The sequence below is a fragment of the Macaca nemestrina genome, chromosome 10, assembly GCF_043159975.1.
Source record: "Macaca nemestrina isolate mMacNem1 chromosome 10, mMacNem.hap1, whole genome shotgun sequence".
NCBI classification, from domain to species: domain Eukaryota; kingdom Metazoa; phylum Chordata; class Mammalia; order Primates; family Cercopithecidae; genus Macaca; species Macaca nemestrina.
In genome coordinates, this window is record NC_092134.1 from 136,130,407 (window position 1) to 136,146,133 (window position 15,727).

At 44.4% G+C, this 15,727-nt stretch overlaps 1 long non-coding RNA gene across 1 annotated transcript in view; it reads right to left on the reverse strand.

Moving 5' to 3' along the window:
- The window catches only part of LOC139356901 (uncharacterized), a 56,667-nt gene that overhangs the window by 26,472 nt on the left and 14,468 nt on the right, over nucleotides 1–15,727 (reverse strand). The window contains exon 2 of the long non-coding RNA XR_011609427.1: nucleotides 13,770–13,957. This is a non-coding gene — a long non-coding RNA (uncharacterized lncRNA). The remainder of the gene's footprint in view (nucleotides 1–13,769; nucleotides 13,958–15,727) is intronic.

The following is a 15,727-nucleotide window of genomic DNA, read 5'->3' on the forward strand; positions in this document are numbered from 1 at the left end:
TGCTAAACAAGCATAAGAATTATTATTATACAACAGAACATAAATATTGCAAATCTTAATAATGTAAAAAATAGTAATATACTGTTTTGAAGGTTTGCGGTCAGGGTAAAGACAGGAGAAAGTTTAAGAGAGCTAATTTCGGCCAGGCATGTTGACTCATGCCTGTAATCCCAGCACTTTGGGAGGTCAAGGTGGGTGGATCACCTGAGGCCAGGAGTTCGAGACCAGCCTGGCCAACATGGCGAAATCCTGTCTCTACTAAAAATACAAAACATTAGTCGGGCGTGGTGGCAGGCGCCTGTAGTCCCAGCTACTCGGGAGGCTGAGGCAGGAGAATGACTTGAACCAGGGAGGCAGAGGTTGCAGCAAGCTGAGATCATGCCATTGCACTCCAGCCTGGGCGACAGAGCAAGACTCTGTCTCAACAAAAAAAAAAGAGAGAGCTAATTTCCTCATCTTCCTCTGGAAATGTTAACTGTTAGTTTGCAAAGTTGGCAAATCAGGAAAAATAAACTATAATGGTTAACTTTATCTGTGAACTTGACTGGGCCATGGGGTGAGCAGTTATTGATTAAACATTATTCTCAGTGGGTCTATGAGATTGTTTCTGGGTGAGATTCACATTTGAATCAGTAGACTGAGTAAAGCAGATTGCCCTCTCTGATGTGGGTGAGGCTCATCCAATCCACCGAAGACATGAATCAAACAAAAGGTTAAATGAAGGAGAATTTACTCTCTGCCTATCTTCATGCTGGAACATCAGTATTCTCCTGCCTTTGGACTTGGACTTGAACTAGAACTTACACCATCAGCTTTCCCTGTTCTCTAGTTTTCTGACTGGAAATCTTGGAACTTCTCGGCCCTCATAATTACATGATTGTGTGAACCAATTTCATTTTTTTTCTTTTTTACTTTTTTTTAGAGACAGGATCTCACTCTGCTGCCTAAGCTAGAGTGCAATGACTCATTATAACTTCAAGCTCCTGGACTCAAGTGATTCTGCTGCCACTCAGCCTCCAAAGTAGCTGGAGTATAGGTATGCACCACCAGACCTGGCTAGTTTCTTTTTTTTTTTTTTTTCTTAGAGACAAGTTCTCACTGCCTTGCCCAGGCTGGTCCTGCACTCCCGGTCTCAAGCAATCCTCCTGTCTCAGCCTCCCTAAGCACAACCTTTGCCTCCTGGGTTCAAGCAATTCTGGTGCCTCAGCCTCCTGAGTAGCTGCAACTATAGGCGCCCACCACCACACCCGACTAACTTTTGTATTTTTAGTAGAGACAGGGTTTCACCATATTGGTCAGGCTGGTCTCGAACTCCTGACCTCAGGTGATCCGCCTGCCTCAGCCTCCCAAAGTGCTGGGATTTACAGGCGTGAGCCACCTCGCCCAGACTTTTATTGTTGTTTTAAAGTATACTCCTTTTAGTTATATATTTTTTTAAGTTAACTGTAAAACAGCCTTAGGCAGGTCCTTCAGGAGGTATTTCAGAAGAAGGCATTGTTATTATAGGAGACGACAGCTCTATACATGTTATTGCCCCTGAGTGGGATAAGACGTGGTGGTAGAAGACAGTGATATTGATGATCTTGACCCTAGGCTAATGTGTTTGTATCTTGGATTAAAAAAAAAAAAAAAAAACAAGCGTAAAAAGAAAAAAAATCTAAAAGTTAAAAAAGAATAGGACAAGGATATAAAGAAAGAACATATTTTTGTACAGCTGTACAATGTTTGTGTTTTAAGCTATTATTACAAAAGAGTCAAAAAGTTGAAAGAAATTAGAAGTGCATAAAATAAAAAAGTTACAGTAGCCTATGTATACTAATTTATTATTAAAGAAAAATACTTTTTATAAATTTTGTGTAGCCTAAGTGTACAGTGTTTATAAGGTTTACTGTACTATTCAGTTATGTTCTAGGCCTTCACATTCACTTGCTACTTACTGACTCACCCAAAGCAACTTCCACTCCTGCAAGCTCCATTCAGGGTAACTGTCCTATACAGATGTATCACTTTTTACCATTTTTTAGTATTATTATTTTTTGTAGAGATGGGGTCTCCTTATGTTGCCCAGGCTGGTCTCAAACTCCTGGCTTCAAGCTGTTCTCCCACCTCAGCCTCCTGAAGGCCTGGGATGACAGGAGTAAGTCACCTCAACCAGGTGTGTTTTATCTTTCATACTGTATTTTTACTGTACCTTTTCTATGTTCAGATACACACATACTTACCATTACAATTGTGTTACAAGTGCCTACAGTATTCAGTACAAAAACATTGCAAATTAAAAATAAAATTATAAGCCCTCCAAATGACTGAAAGGACCATCTCTTGGCCAAGGGGACCCCAAAGTAGCCTGCAAAACTGAGTTCTCAGGGCCAGGCACTATGGTTCATGCCTGTAATCCCAGTAGTTTGGGAGGCTGAGGTGGGAGGATCACTTGGGGCCATAAGTTCGAGACCAGTGTAGGCAACATAGCAAGACCCAGCATCTACTCCCACAAAAAAAAAAAAAAAATTTTAATTAGCCATGCATGGTGGCACACACCTGTAGTCCCAACTACTCAGGAAACTGAAGTCATAGGACCACTTAAGCCTAAGAGTTTGAGGCTGTAGTGAGCTATGAGCACACCACTGCACTCCAGACTGTGTGACAGAGCCAGACTCTGTCTCAAAAAGAAAAAAGAAAAAAAGAAGAAAGAAGAAAGATGAAGAAGAAGAGGAAGGGAGGGAGGGAGGGAGGGAGGGAGGGAGGGAGGGAGGGAGGGAGGGAGGGAGGAAGAAAAGGAAGGAAGGAAGGAAGGAAGGAAGGAAGGAAGGAAGGAAGGAAGGAAGGAAGGAAGGAAGGAAGGAAGGAAGGAAGGATCAGACACATATCAACAAATGACCTGATGCTTCCCTTGCTTCTTTGCCTGATACAAGACCGCTGACCACAAAGTGGCTCTGGACATTCTATGGAGAATGCACAGTGAGGGTTTTCATGTCCTCTGCTTCAGCTTTTGATGTGAGAGGGTTGAAAACTCCACGCTTGGATTATAGTAACCCTGCCATTTTTTTTAACGTGGGTCCCATGGAAAAGCATGAAGCTCAATTGCGCATGCACATTTTTCACCTTTTATAACTATTCATCACTCTTCCTATAGCTTATTGAGTACATCTATTTGGCCACCCTACTCAGCATAAATTTCTGTTCCCTTTGTCCGTCCCTCGAGGTGTCTGTTTCTGGATTCTGTTTGGAGGCTATGCTTCCCAGCGTCAGAATGGTCATCCTGCAGTCTGCAGCCCTTTGTGAGAAGTAAGGCTCTACTTTTCAGATTTATGAACTCTTCATTTTTCAGTTGACAAAATGCTGTAAATGTTTGTAGCCTAGGTGCAATAGGCTATACTCTTTATATTAGGAGTATAGTAGGCTATGCCATCTAGGTTTGTATAAGGGCACTCTATGATGTTTGCACAATGAATTTCTCCAACAATGCATTTCTCAGAACATATCTCTGTCATTAAATAAGGCATGACTATATATATATATATATATATGTGTGTGTGTGTATATATATATGTGTGTGTGTGTGTGTGTATATATATATATATATATCTCATACTGGTTCTGTTTCTCTAAAGAACTCAAGCTAAGAGAGGCTTTTGGTACCAAAAGTGCTTCTGGATTAACAAAATATTAAGAATGAATTTTCTTTCTTTCTTTCTTTCTTCCTTTTTTAAGAGACACAGTCTTGCTCTGTCACCCAAGCTGGAGTGGTGGCGTGATCGTAGTTCACTGCAGCGTCAAACTCCTGGGCTCAAGCTATCCTCCCACCTCAGCCTCCCAAGTCGCTGGGACTACAAATGTGTGCCCTGGCTAATTTTTTATTTTTTGTAGAGACGAAGGTCTCACTATGTCGCCCAGGCTGGTTTCAAACTTCTGGCCTCAAGAGAGCTTCCTTCCTCAGCCTCCCAAAGTGCTGGGGTTACAGACATGAGCCACTGTGCCAATCAGGACAAATTTTCTGGATGATTCTGAGTTTTCTGGAATTGGATCTCTAATCTGATTAGATTTAAAGATGCTAATAACTCAACTTCCCATGATAAAGAGAACACTGATAATCCATTGTGTGCTCTAGCAATAGGGGTAAGCAAAATATCTCTATCAAAGTAACTCCTCATTAACCACTTACAAGAAACAAGGAGCTGAGTGACTGTGCACATGATACTTTCAAACATTTTTAGAAAACTGACAAATATAATGAATGTCCCATGGTGAGCAAGTCTATGCAAACCTACCATCAAAGACCAAGCAGAAAGCTGAGAAGCCAAAAAAAAAAAAAAAAAAAAAAGAGAGAGAGAGATTGACAAATCCAGTTTCTCAGAGAGAAACATTTAAAAGGGAAATCCGAACAGAAGCATAGTCTCAGGTGGCTTCTGTGGATTTCTGTGCCATTGCTTCCAAGCCCCAAGGCTTATAAACCATAGGGAAGGAATGTGTAGGCCAATTGAAGTTCACCCCTCAGGGAAAGGCAAGAATGCTATATGAGTCTGCTTAAGGGCAAGACTTATGGTCAGGGTTGTTTTGATCTGAAAATAGACTTTAGAGTAACAGTATAGATAAAGTAGTCTGGGCAAGGTGGCTCATGCCTATAATCCTAGCACTTTGGGAAGCTGAGGCGGGCAGATCACCCGAGATCAGGAGTTCAAGACCAGCCTGGCCAACATGGTTAAACCCCGTCTCTACTTAAAAAAAAAAAAAATACAAAAAATTAGCTGGGCATGGTGGTGCATGCCTGCAATCCCAGTTGCTTCAGAGGCTGAGGCAGGAGAATCACTTGAACCTGGAAGGCAGAGGTTGCAGTGAGCCAAGATCATGCCACTGCACTCCAGCCTGGGTGACAAAGCAAGATTCCATCAAAAAAAAAAAAAAAAGGAAAATAAAGTATAGATAAAATCAAAATCATAGCAGCATTCCTGGAACCGGGGTTAATCAGAAGTCAACGTGGCAGATTAGCATCCATGATAGAGTTACTTTAGCCTCCACAAAGAGGTTAGCTGGTTGCTCCTATTGTCACCAAAGTGGTTAAATGATGAGCTCAGGGAATGGCTGAATTACAAAACAATTTTAAGTCTTATCCTCACAGGGTCTGCTGTTAAAGTGAGGGCATTGATTGGGAAAGAATGGGATTCTGTTCTTTGGAATGGGGACATATGGGAAGATCCTGATGAAGCTGGGAACATTGAACCCCTACATTCTGGTGGATCTTCTTTAGTGAAAGAGGCCTCCCCATCCCCAGTGGAGGCATCCTACCTGAGGCTTCTCACTCACTTACTTCGTAATTAAACAATTCCCCTTCACTGTATCATCATGACTCCCTCACTGCCTCTCCATTTTCCTAAAATGTGTTGAAGTGATTCATCTGCTGGCATCTCTTCTTCCATTCTGTTGGGATGATCAGACCCAACACCAGGTCATGGGGGTGACGAAGTCTAGCGGAGTCAAAGGAATGAGAAAAGACAGTTTGAGAGAGAAAGTGGGTCCAGGGGACCATCACTAAGAATGAAGGCCCCGAACTCTGGAAGCCCAGACTATTTATTGGTGATCAAACAAAGAAACAGGTGGTGAGAATGTGGGGGTTGAAAGGAAGTGTTGCATTAAGCATATGATTTACAGCTGTGATGGTTTAGCATCTGCTCTGCTACTTGAGATAGTGGAGAGCAGGTTCTTTTAACTCAAGACACAACCAACCCTGGGAGAGCAAGAAGCAAGGAGCCAGAAAGTCTGGACACATTCCAGAGCCACTAGCCCTGGATTCTATCCAAGCCACAAGGGGTTTTATGCCCTAGGCTTAGATTATGGTGCATCAGGGTAGCCTTCCACCCTTTAGCACAGAGCTTGGTGTTCCAAAGGCCACAAGGGGTTTTAGACCCTGGACCTGGTTTTGACTTGGTTTGAATTGCTTGACAGGACTGGTCTTGGGAACGTGCCTACTCCATTTGAGTGGAAGCATGGACATGTTCCAAGACTCTTTTACATTTTGTCAGACATGCAAGCCCTGCCTCGGCTTCTCTCCCAACACTCAGCTTTTCTCCCAACACATTCCCTTTCCCCCAGTAGAGTCATACCTTCCATACCCACCCTTTAGTATTTTAGTGGGATCTTTAGCACAAGAGGTAAGTCAATCTGCCATTTTTATTAGAAGCTTCCTTCTTTATTTAAAAAATATTTGTATAAGTGGTCTGCTTTAAAGAGTATTTTATGTGGAGCCAGGCACGGTGGCTCATACCTGTAATTCCAGCACTTTGGGAGGTCAAGGTGGGCAGATCACAAGGTCAGGAGATTGAGACCATCCTGGCTAACACGATGAAACCCCATCTCTACTAAAAATACAAAAAATTAGCCGGGTGTGGTGGCGGGCACCTGTAGTCCCAGCTACTTGCAAGGCTGAGGTTAAGGGAGGAGACCACCCCCTCGTATTGTCTTATGCCCAATTTCTGCCTCCAAAGAAAGAATAAGTAAAAACTAAAAGGCAGAAATGAAATCCACAGTCAGACAGCCCGGCGCCACACCCTGGGCCTGGTAGTTAAAGAATGACCCCTGACCTAATAGCTTATTTGCATAAAAAAGGCACTGTGAAGATCCCTGTCCTGTTCAGTTCCTTTCTAATTACCAGTGTATGCAGCCCCCAGTCACGTACCGCTGCTTGCTCAATCGATCACAACCCTCTCACGTGGACCCCCTTAGAGTTGTGAGCCCTTAAAAGGGACAGGAATTGCTCACTCAGGGAGCTCAGCTCTTGAGACAGGAGTCTTGCCGATGCTGCCGGCCAAATAAACCCCTTCCTTCTTTAACTTGGTGTCTGAGGGGTTTTGTCTGTGGCTCTTCCTGCTACAAGGCAGGAAAATGGTGTGAACCTGGGAGGCAGAGATTGCAGTGAGCTGAGATGGTGCCACTGCACTCCAGCCTGGGCAACAGAGCAAAACTCCGTCTCAAAAAAAAAGAGTATTTTATGTGATTAATTATTCTAATAGTACTCAGTGCTTCTGCCATGAAAAGAAATAAGAGCTGGGCACGGTGGCTCACACCTGTAATCCCAGCACTTTGGGAGGCTAAGGCAGGTGGATCACCTTATATCAGGAGTTTGAGACCAGCCTGGCCAACATGGTGAAACCCTGTCTCTATTAAAAATACAAAATTTTGCTGGGTGTGGTGGCGAGCGCCTGTAGTCACAGCTACTCGGGAGGCTGAGACAGGAGAATCACTTGAATCTGGGAGGCAAAGACTGCAGTGAGCCGAGATTGCACCACTGCACTCCAGCCTGGGTGACAGACTGAGAACTACCATCTCAAAAAAAGAAAAAGAAAAGAAAAAATAATTATTGTAGTAGTTAGCTTTATGTCTTTAAAGAACATGCTAAAGTTTCTGGGTTCTCCAGAGAAACAGAACCAATAAGAGATACTATACAAGGGAACTTCAACAAGTTTGTTTTTAAAAATGGAATTAAAAGACAAAAATAAAAAACATAAACCATATTTCTCAATATAAGTTTCATGAAGGTCAAGACACTTTTGTAAGTAATTATACCAGCCATTTAGTTCATTTCTAAAGTACAAAGCGTCCTGGAAATCTAACCATGTCAATGCAGTCTTTTTTACATTATTAACTGAAGAAAAATAGGTGCCCATTACAGATGTTTTAAGATTAGGAAGCAAAAAGAAGTCAGAAGCAGTCAAATCAGGACTGTAAGGTGGATGCCCAATGATTCTCATCAAAACTCTCCCAAAATTGCCCTTGATTGATGGGAAGAAGGAGCAGGAGCATTGTGGTGGAGAAAGACTCCCTGGTGAAGCTTTCCCAGGCATTTTTCTGCTAAAGTTTTGGCTAATTTTCTCAAAACACTCTCATAAGCAGATGTTATCATTCTTTCACCCTCCAGAAGGTCAACAAGCAAAATGCCTTGAGCATCCCAAAAACTGTTGCCATGACCTCTGCTCTTAACTAGTTCACTTTTGCATTGACTGAACTACTTCCACTACTTGGTAGACATTGCTCTTTTTTCTTTGGATCAGGTATTATAAGTAAAGACATTGCTTTTATTGTGCTTTGTCTTTAGGATTTTACTGGTAAAGCCATGTTTCATCTCTTGTTGCAATTCTTCAAAGAAATGCTTCAGGATATTGATTGCCCTGGTTTAAAATTTCCATTGACAGTTCTGCTGTTGTCTGCAGCTGATCTGGGTGCAACAATTTGGCACCTATTGAGTGGAAAGTTTGCTCACCTTCCATTTGTCAGTCAGAATTGTGAAAGCTGAATCAATTGAGATGTCTGTGGTATTGGCTATTGTGCATATTGGTTCTCTTCAATTAGGGCATGAACAAGATGAATTTTGTCCTCAAAAATTGATGTGGATGGTTTGCTGCCAGAGGCTTCATCTTCAGCATCATCTTGTCCCATCTTAAAATGAGTTTTCCATTTGCAAACTTCTGATTTATTTGGGGTATTGTTCCCATAAACTTTTTATAAAGCATCAGTGATTTCACCATTCTTCTACCCAAGCTTCACCATGAATTTGATGTTTGTTTTTTCTTCACTTTTAGCAGAATTCATGTTGCTCTGAAAGAGACTCTTATTTTTTGTCTTTCTTTTTTCTTTTTTTTTAATTTAAAGCAGTTTTATTTGTAACTGCCACAGGTGGGAAGCAACCAAAATGCCCTTCAGTAGGTGAGTGGATAACCATAGTCTATCCACTCAGCACTAAACAGAAATGCGCTGTCATGCTATGAAAAGACATGAGAAAGTAACAACATGCTGCTAAGTGAAAGAAGCCAGCTGAAAAGGCTGTATACTGTAGGATTCCCACTGCACCACATTCTGGAACAGGCAGCACCAAGGAGATGGGAAAAGAATCAGTGGTGATTAGAAGGAAGGGATGAATGAATGGAGCACAGGGCCCTCTTGGGGCAGTGAAACTGCTGTGTGTGATGCTATAACAGTGGATGCACAGCGGATATTCATTTATCAAAACCTGCAGGCGGGCGCGGTGACTCACGCCTGTAATCGCAGCACTTTGGGAGGCCAAGGTGTGCGGATCACCTGAGGTCAGGAGTTCAAGACCAGCCTGGTCAATATGGCAAAACCCTGTCTCTACTAAAAATAGAAAAATTAGCCAGGTGTGGTGGCAGGCACCTTCAATCCCAGCTACTCCGGAGGCTGAGGCGGGAGAATCGCTTGAACCCGGGAGGCAGAGGTTGCAGTGAGCCGATATTGCACCACTGCACTCCAGCCTGGGTGACAGAGTGAGACCCCACCTCAAAAAATTAAAAAAAAAAAACCCACAGAGCGTGCCACACCAAGAGGGACCCCCATGTAAACTGCGGACTTTGGGTGATCATGATGTGGCCATGTAGGGTCATTATTATAACAAATGCACTACTTGGGATGAAGGGTGTTAATAATGGGGGAGGCTGTGCATGTGTATTGTGGGGTGTCGGGGGTGTGTGGGAACTCTATCATCTGCTCAATTTTGCTATGAACCTAATACTGCTCTAAAAAATAAAGTCTATTAAAAAAAAAAAACACAGGCTGGGTATGGTGGCACACACCTGTATTCTCAGCTGCTTGAGAGGCTGAGGTGGGAGGATTGCCTGAGGCCAGGAGTTTGAGACCAGCCTGGGCAATATAGTGAGACCTCCATCTCTGCAAAAAAACTTTAAAAATTAGCCAAGCATGGTGCCACACATCTGTACTCCCAGCTACTCAGGAGGCTGAGGAGTGAGGATCGCTTGAGCCTGGGAGTTTGAGGCTACAGTGAGCTACGATCATAAGAAAATGTAGAAGAAGGCCAGGCATGGTGGCTCACGCCTGTAATCCCAGCACTTTGGGAGGCCGAGGTGGGCAGATCACCTGAGGTTGGGAGTTTGAGACTAGCCTGACCAAGATGGAGAAACCCTGTCTCTACTAAAAAATACAAAATTAGCCAGGTGTGGTGGCACACACCTGTAATCCCAGTTACTTGGGAGGCTGAGGCAGGAGAGTTGCTTGAACCCAGGAGGGAGAGGTTGCAGGGAGCTGAGGTCACGCCATTGCACTCCAGCCTGGGCAACAAGAGCGAAACTCCATCTAAACAAAAAAAAAAAGAAAGAAAGAAAGAAAAGAGAGAAAAGAAGGAAGGAAGAAAAAGAAAGAAAAGAGAGAAAAGAAGGAAGGAAGGGAGGGAGGGAGGGAAGGAGGGAGGGAGGAAGAAAAGAAAAGAAAAGAGAAAAGAAAAGGAAAAGGAGAAAATCTTTGGGACTGGGAGTCATTGAGGAATTCTTAACCATGACAACAAAAGCAGATCCTTAAAAAGAAAAAAAATTGATAAATCAGACTTCACCAAAATTAAAAAGAAAAAAACCTTTTCTCTGCAAAACACTCCTTAAGAGGATGTAAAAGATAAGCTATGGACTGGGACAAAATATTTACAAACCACACACATACAAAAGCTGTACATCTAAAACATGTAACGACAAGGCGCAGCTGGGAGCAAGACTGAGAGGATGAGCAGTGGCAGACTTGCCGGCTGCAGCAGTGCTCCAGGAGTGAGTGGCCGCTGCACGCCTGCCCCGCACGTCCAAGGCAGCTCTCGTGGCCTCCAGTTGACAGTGCCACCCGGAGTCAACCCGAGGCCAGAAGGCTCGGCCTTATGCTGGAGACCCATCCTGGGCACCTCCCGTGTTCCTTGTGGGAACATCTGCTTCTGCAGACGGCGGAAAAGGTTGAGGTTGGAAGCTGTGCGGATGGAATTTGGAAAGAAGGAACCGTGAGAGTGCAGGGAAGGGAGGCAGGGAGCCCCCTGCACCGCAAGGTGGTGGCCAAGCACTCCAGGGAAGAGGACTTGGGCTCTGCCCAGTCCCAGAGCGTCAGATGGTGACACTCTATCTCACTGATGCTAAGGCGCACTCTCTCATCTTATCATTTCTAATGTCAGGGTGTGCCTTATAATCAACAGGCCACAAAGGTCATAAGCCACACTCACAAGAACCAGGAAGTTAATTGGAAAATATTCCTTGTCCTTGATCATTGTGGCACAGAGGATCAGACTCACCCTGCCAACACAATCACTAGGGAAGGTGCATCTCCAAGGGGAACGCCAGCCTTTTCCACCACCCCCCACTCAGAGGAAGCCCAAATGCAAACAGACCCAGGTCAACTGGGCCCCTCTCCAGCTCCTGACCAGCAGCTCTGGATCCCTGGGTGGGGTGCAGCTGCCCTTCCCCACCGCCCCTCAGAATAACCAAAAAAGCCTGCCCACCTGCCTGAACGTGGCAGGGGAAGGACAGTTCCCTCCGTGTAAGACACGCTGCTGCATCACAGAAGCCTCCGCAAAGCGCTGGGCTGCAGAGCACAGTGCACAACTAGGGCACCTCCCTCCCTCCCCTGCCAACGCACGCGCGCACACACACACACACACACACACACACACACACACGGCGCACACGGCCACAAAGGCACAGCCCCAGGCCAGGAGCACACAACTGCCCTCAAATGCCCTCACCAGCCTCAAAGGGGAGGCCACGTCCACGTGACTTCAAACATCCATACTAGACTAGGATGCAACCAGGAAGCTGAGTCAGGGCCACACACCTCCTACGCCCCCATCTGTGTCCTCCCCCAACCCCTCCAAAGGAGTTTGCACAGGGGCTGGCCGGGACCCTTGGGTAAACAGCTGCAACCTCTGGAGGGCATTTACACCATGAGCTACAAGTACTTATTGGGGTTCAGCTGGAAGGTGGCTCCCTCTGACCATCTCCCCAGGACACACACGAGCTTTCTGCCATTCTCTCTGATGGGGCTGGCCTGCTTGGCATGGGAAGTCTCCACAGACAAGGCTGTCTGCAGTGACCTGATAGCTCAGTGGCTTAGAGGAAGCTAACCTCCAGCACTCCCCAGCCACAGAGCAAGGGGCTCTTTTCAAACGGATTTCTTACCCTTCTTAGTGTCTCAAACTAGATCCTGTCCAGACATGTTATAATAAAGTTAGTAAGAATTTATTTTGGGGCCAAAATTTTTTTAATCCATGCATAGTTTTTTTCATAGTATGCATTTTTTCATAAACTTTTTTTTTTTTGTTTTTTGTTTTTTGTTTTTTTGAGACGGAGTCTCGCTCTGTCGCCCAGGCTGGAGTGCAGTGGCGCAATCTCGGCTCACTGCAAGCTCCGCCTCCTGGGTTTACGCCATTCTCCTGCCTCAGCCTCCTGAGTAGCTGGGACTACAGGCGCCCGCCACCGCGCCCGGCTAATTTTTTGTATTTTTAGTAGAGACGGGGTTTCACCGTGGTCTCGATCTCCTGACCTTGTGATCTGCCCGCCTCGGCCTCCCAAAGTGCTGGGATTACAGGCGTGAGCCACCGCGCCCGGCCTTTTCATAAACTTTTTAAGACCCTCTTGTATATACTGGACTGTAGCCTGAGTCTGAAAGCCTTAGAACCAGGAGATCCAATGGTGTAAGTTTTATTCTGATTCTGAGTCCAAAACCAGAAGAATGACGTCTTAGCTCAAAGACAGAGTGTAAATTTCCATTTACTTGGCCTTTTACTCTAGTCAGCCCTTCATAGGATTGGATGAGCCCCACTCACCCTAGGGAGGACAATCTGCATTACTTAGTTTACCAATTCAAAGGCTAATCTCATCCAGAAACACCCTCACAGGTATATCCAGAATAATATTTAACCAAATATTTTGGCATTCCATGGCCCAGTCAAGCTGGCACATAAAATTAATTGTCACAAGTCCACCCCTTGTCAACTTGGCACCCGCATGTATCTTCTGAAACCATTCTTTTTTTTTTTTGGAGACGGAGTCTCTCTCTGTCGCCCAGGCTGGAATGCAGTGGCCGGATCTCAGCTCACTGCAAGCTCCGCCTCCCGGGTTTACGCCATTCTCCTGCCTCAGCCTCCCGAGTAGCTGGGACTACAGGCGCCCGCCACCTCGCCCGGCTAGCTTTTTGTATTTTTTAGTAGAGACGGGGTTTCACCGTGTTAGCCAGGATGGTCTCGATCTCCTGACCTCGCGATCCGCCCGTCTCGGCCTCCCAAAGTGCTGGGATTACAGGCTTGAGCCACCGCGCCCGGCCGCCATTCTTATTCTCCAAATAAAAACAATGACAAGGTCATAATTCCACCCAACATGATACAATCATTCCACATACAACTGAAAATGCACTACCTCTTCCCCAGAAGAGAAGGCAAAGTCCTTAAATGATGTTTGTTCTTCTCAATATCTCATAACTTAAACACTATGACGTAAAATGTAAAATAGTTAAATACTATGATATAGAGTCAATACATTTTATGTTACAAGACAGGAAATGAGAGGAAAGAAAACAAAGATATTTTATACATATTCATTACAAAACAAGGAGAGTATATCTGAGACCAGCCTGGGCAAAATGGTGATACCCCATTTCTATTAATAATAATTAATTTTAAAATAAAAAATAAATTTAAAAAAGGAGAAGTACTTATGATAATTATAGTCTTCATTTCTGTAAGTGATCATGTGATCATAGCTGATATTTATAACTACCTTTTTCCACTACCCATTCTGTATGTCCTTTGCCTTCAGCAAGCACCTCACTCAGCTGGTTGTGGTTCTTTATCTGGTAGAGTGAACCAAACCTTCATTCCTGCAGGGACTGGGCCATTAGTAGTCCTGCCTGGATTGGGCTGTTGTAGTTTTCCATCGACATTAATCACAGGCATGACAATACTAAGAGATGCACTCAGGGGACTCCTGTATTCCAGGCATATTCCTCCTTACCTTCATCGTGAAGTAGCAGTCCAATTTCCCCTTGGTAGACAGGATCAATCACCAACCAGCACAGTAATTCCCTTCTTTGCCTGTTGTTTCAGAGGTATAAGGAGTCTGAAGTGACTGGGTGGCAGTCTTAAGATCCAGTTCAATTGAATCATTGCTCTCTCTTGGTGGGAGAATTGTTCCTGTTGGAACTAAGACCAGTAGACCAGTGTAGCATAAGGTTTCAGAAACTGGAAGCAAAAATTTTGCTAGTGGGTCACTAGGGATAATAGTGAGTGGTGCCACTCCCTTTTCTACCCCTTGATTCCCGGACCAGTGAATCTTGGCTATGGGAGAAACAGCACCATATGATGGACGCTGATTCAGAGCACATTTAGACCCCGGAGAACATATTGCTGCAGCTCTGCAATACATTGCCATCTAGCTGGTGCTGTAACTGCATCTTCAAATAATCCTATCATCTTATCACACCCATTGGTTCATGAGACATGGTAAGACCAGTGAATTCCATGAGGATGGTCTCACTGCTACACTTGTTTTGCTGAGAAGTGAGTTCCTAAATCAGAAGCAATGCTGAGTGGAATATCGTGACAATGGATAAAGCATTCTATAAGTCCACAAATGGTAATTTTGGCAGAAGCAGTGTGTAAGGATGGAAAATTGTTATCCAGAGTAAATTTCTGTTCCAATGAGAACAAAATACTGCTTCTTCCAAGATGAAAATAGTCTAATGTAATCAATCTGCCATCAGGTAGCTGACCATGCTGGTGAATGACGCCATATCAGGGACTCTGTGTTGGTCTCTGCTGCTGACAGATTGGGCATTCAGCAGTGGCTGTAGCCAGATCAGCCTTGGTGAGTGGAAGTCCATGTTACTAAGCCCATGCATAATGTCCATCCTTGCCACCATGGCCACTTTATTCATGAGCCCACTGGGCAATGGCAGGAGTTCCTAGAGAATGAGGCTAACTGGTATCTACAGAATGGGTTAGCCAATCAATTTGTTATTTTAATAAATAACTTCTGAGATCACTCTCTGGTAAGCATTCACATGGGACACAAATATCTTCATTATTTTCCCATTCAAGAGGTCTATCCACATACCTCTTCCCCAAATTTCCTTGTCACCAATTATCCAATCATGTTCCTTCCAAGTCCCTGATCATCCATCCAAACCATTGACCACAGAACATGAATCAGAATATACTTGCACATCTGGCATCTATCTTTTCAAGAAAAGTGAACTGACTTAAACTGCTTAAACTTCTGCACATTGGGCCACACGTATGGTGCATGCCTGTAATCCCAGCAATTCAGAATGGTGAGGTAGAGGATGACTTAAGCCCAGGAGCTCAAGACCACCCTAGGAACATAGCTGACACTGCCCCTATAAATTTTATAAAAGTAACCAAGGAAGAAAACGGGGGATAAATGAAAATTAACCCAGCTTGCAGCACACTCAGCATTAATCAGTAGGTCAGCCTGCTCCCTGACCTGCTTCTTCACAGTTGTTTGGTGCCTATTGTTCTAAAATCATGTAGACCTTAAATTATTCCCCTAAACTATCCTATAGATAACACCTAAACATTATGAAACATTAAGATTTCCCTTTGAGCTGGGTGAGGCGGCTTGTGCCTGTCATCCTAGCACTTTGGGAGGCTGAGGTGGAAGGACTGCTTGAGCCCAGGACTTTGAGACCAGCCTAAGCAATACAATGAGACCTTGTCTCTAAAAAAAAAAAAAAAAAAAAAAAAAAAATTCCCTTTGAGGTAGTCCTTCAGGTCCTGCATTCTGAAGAAACTGCTCAGCTGAGAACCGCATGGACACCAGCTGATCTGAAAGATTCCACTGACTAACCTGGTCTGAAGGGCCCCACTAACTCAGCTGGTCTAAAGGACCCCACTGACTCAACTGGTCTGAAAAATGCCATTCATTCAGCTGGTGTAAAGGACCCACTGACT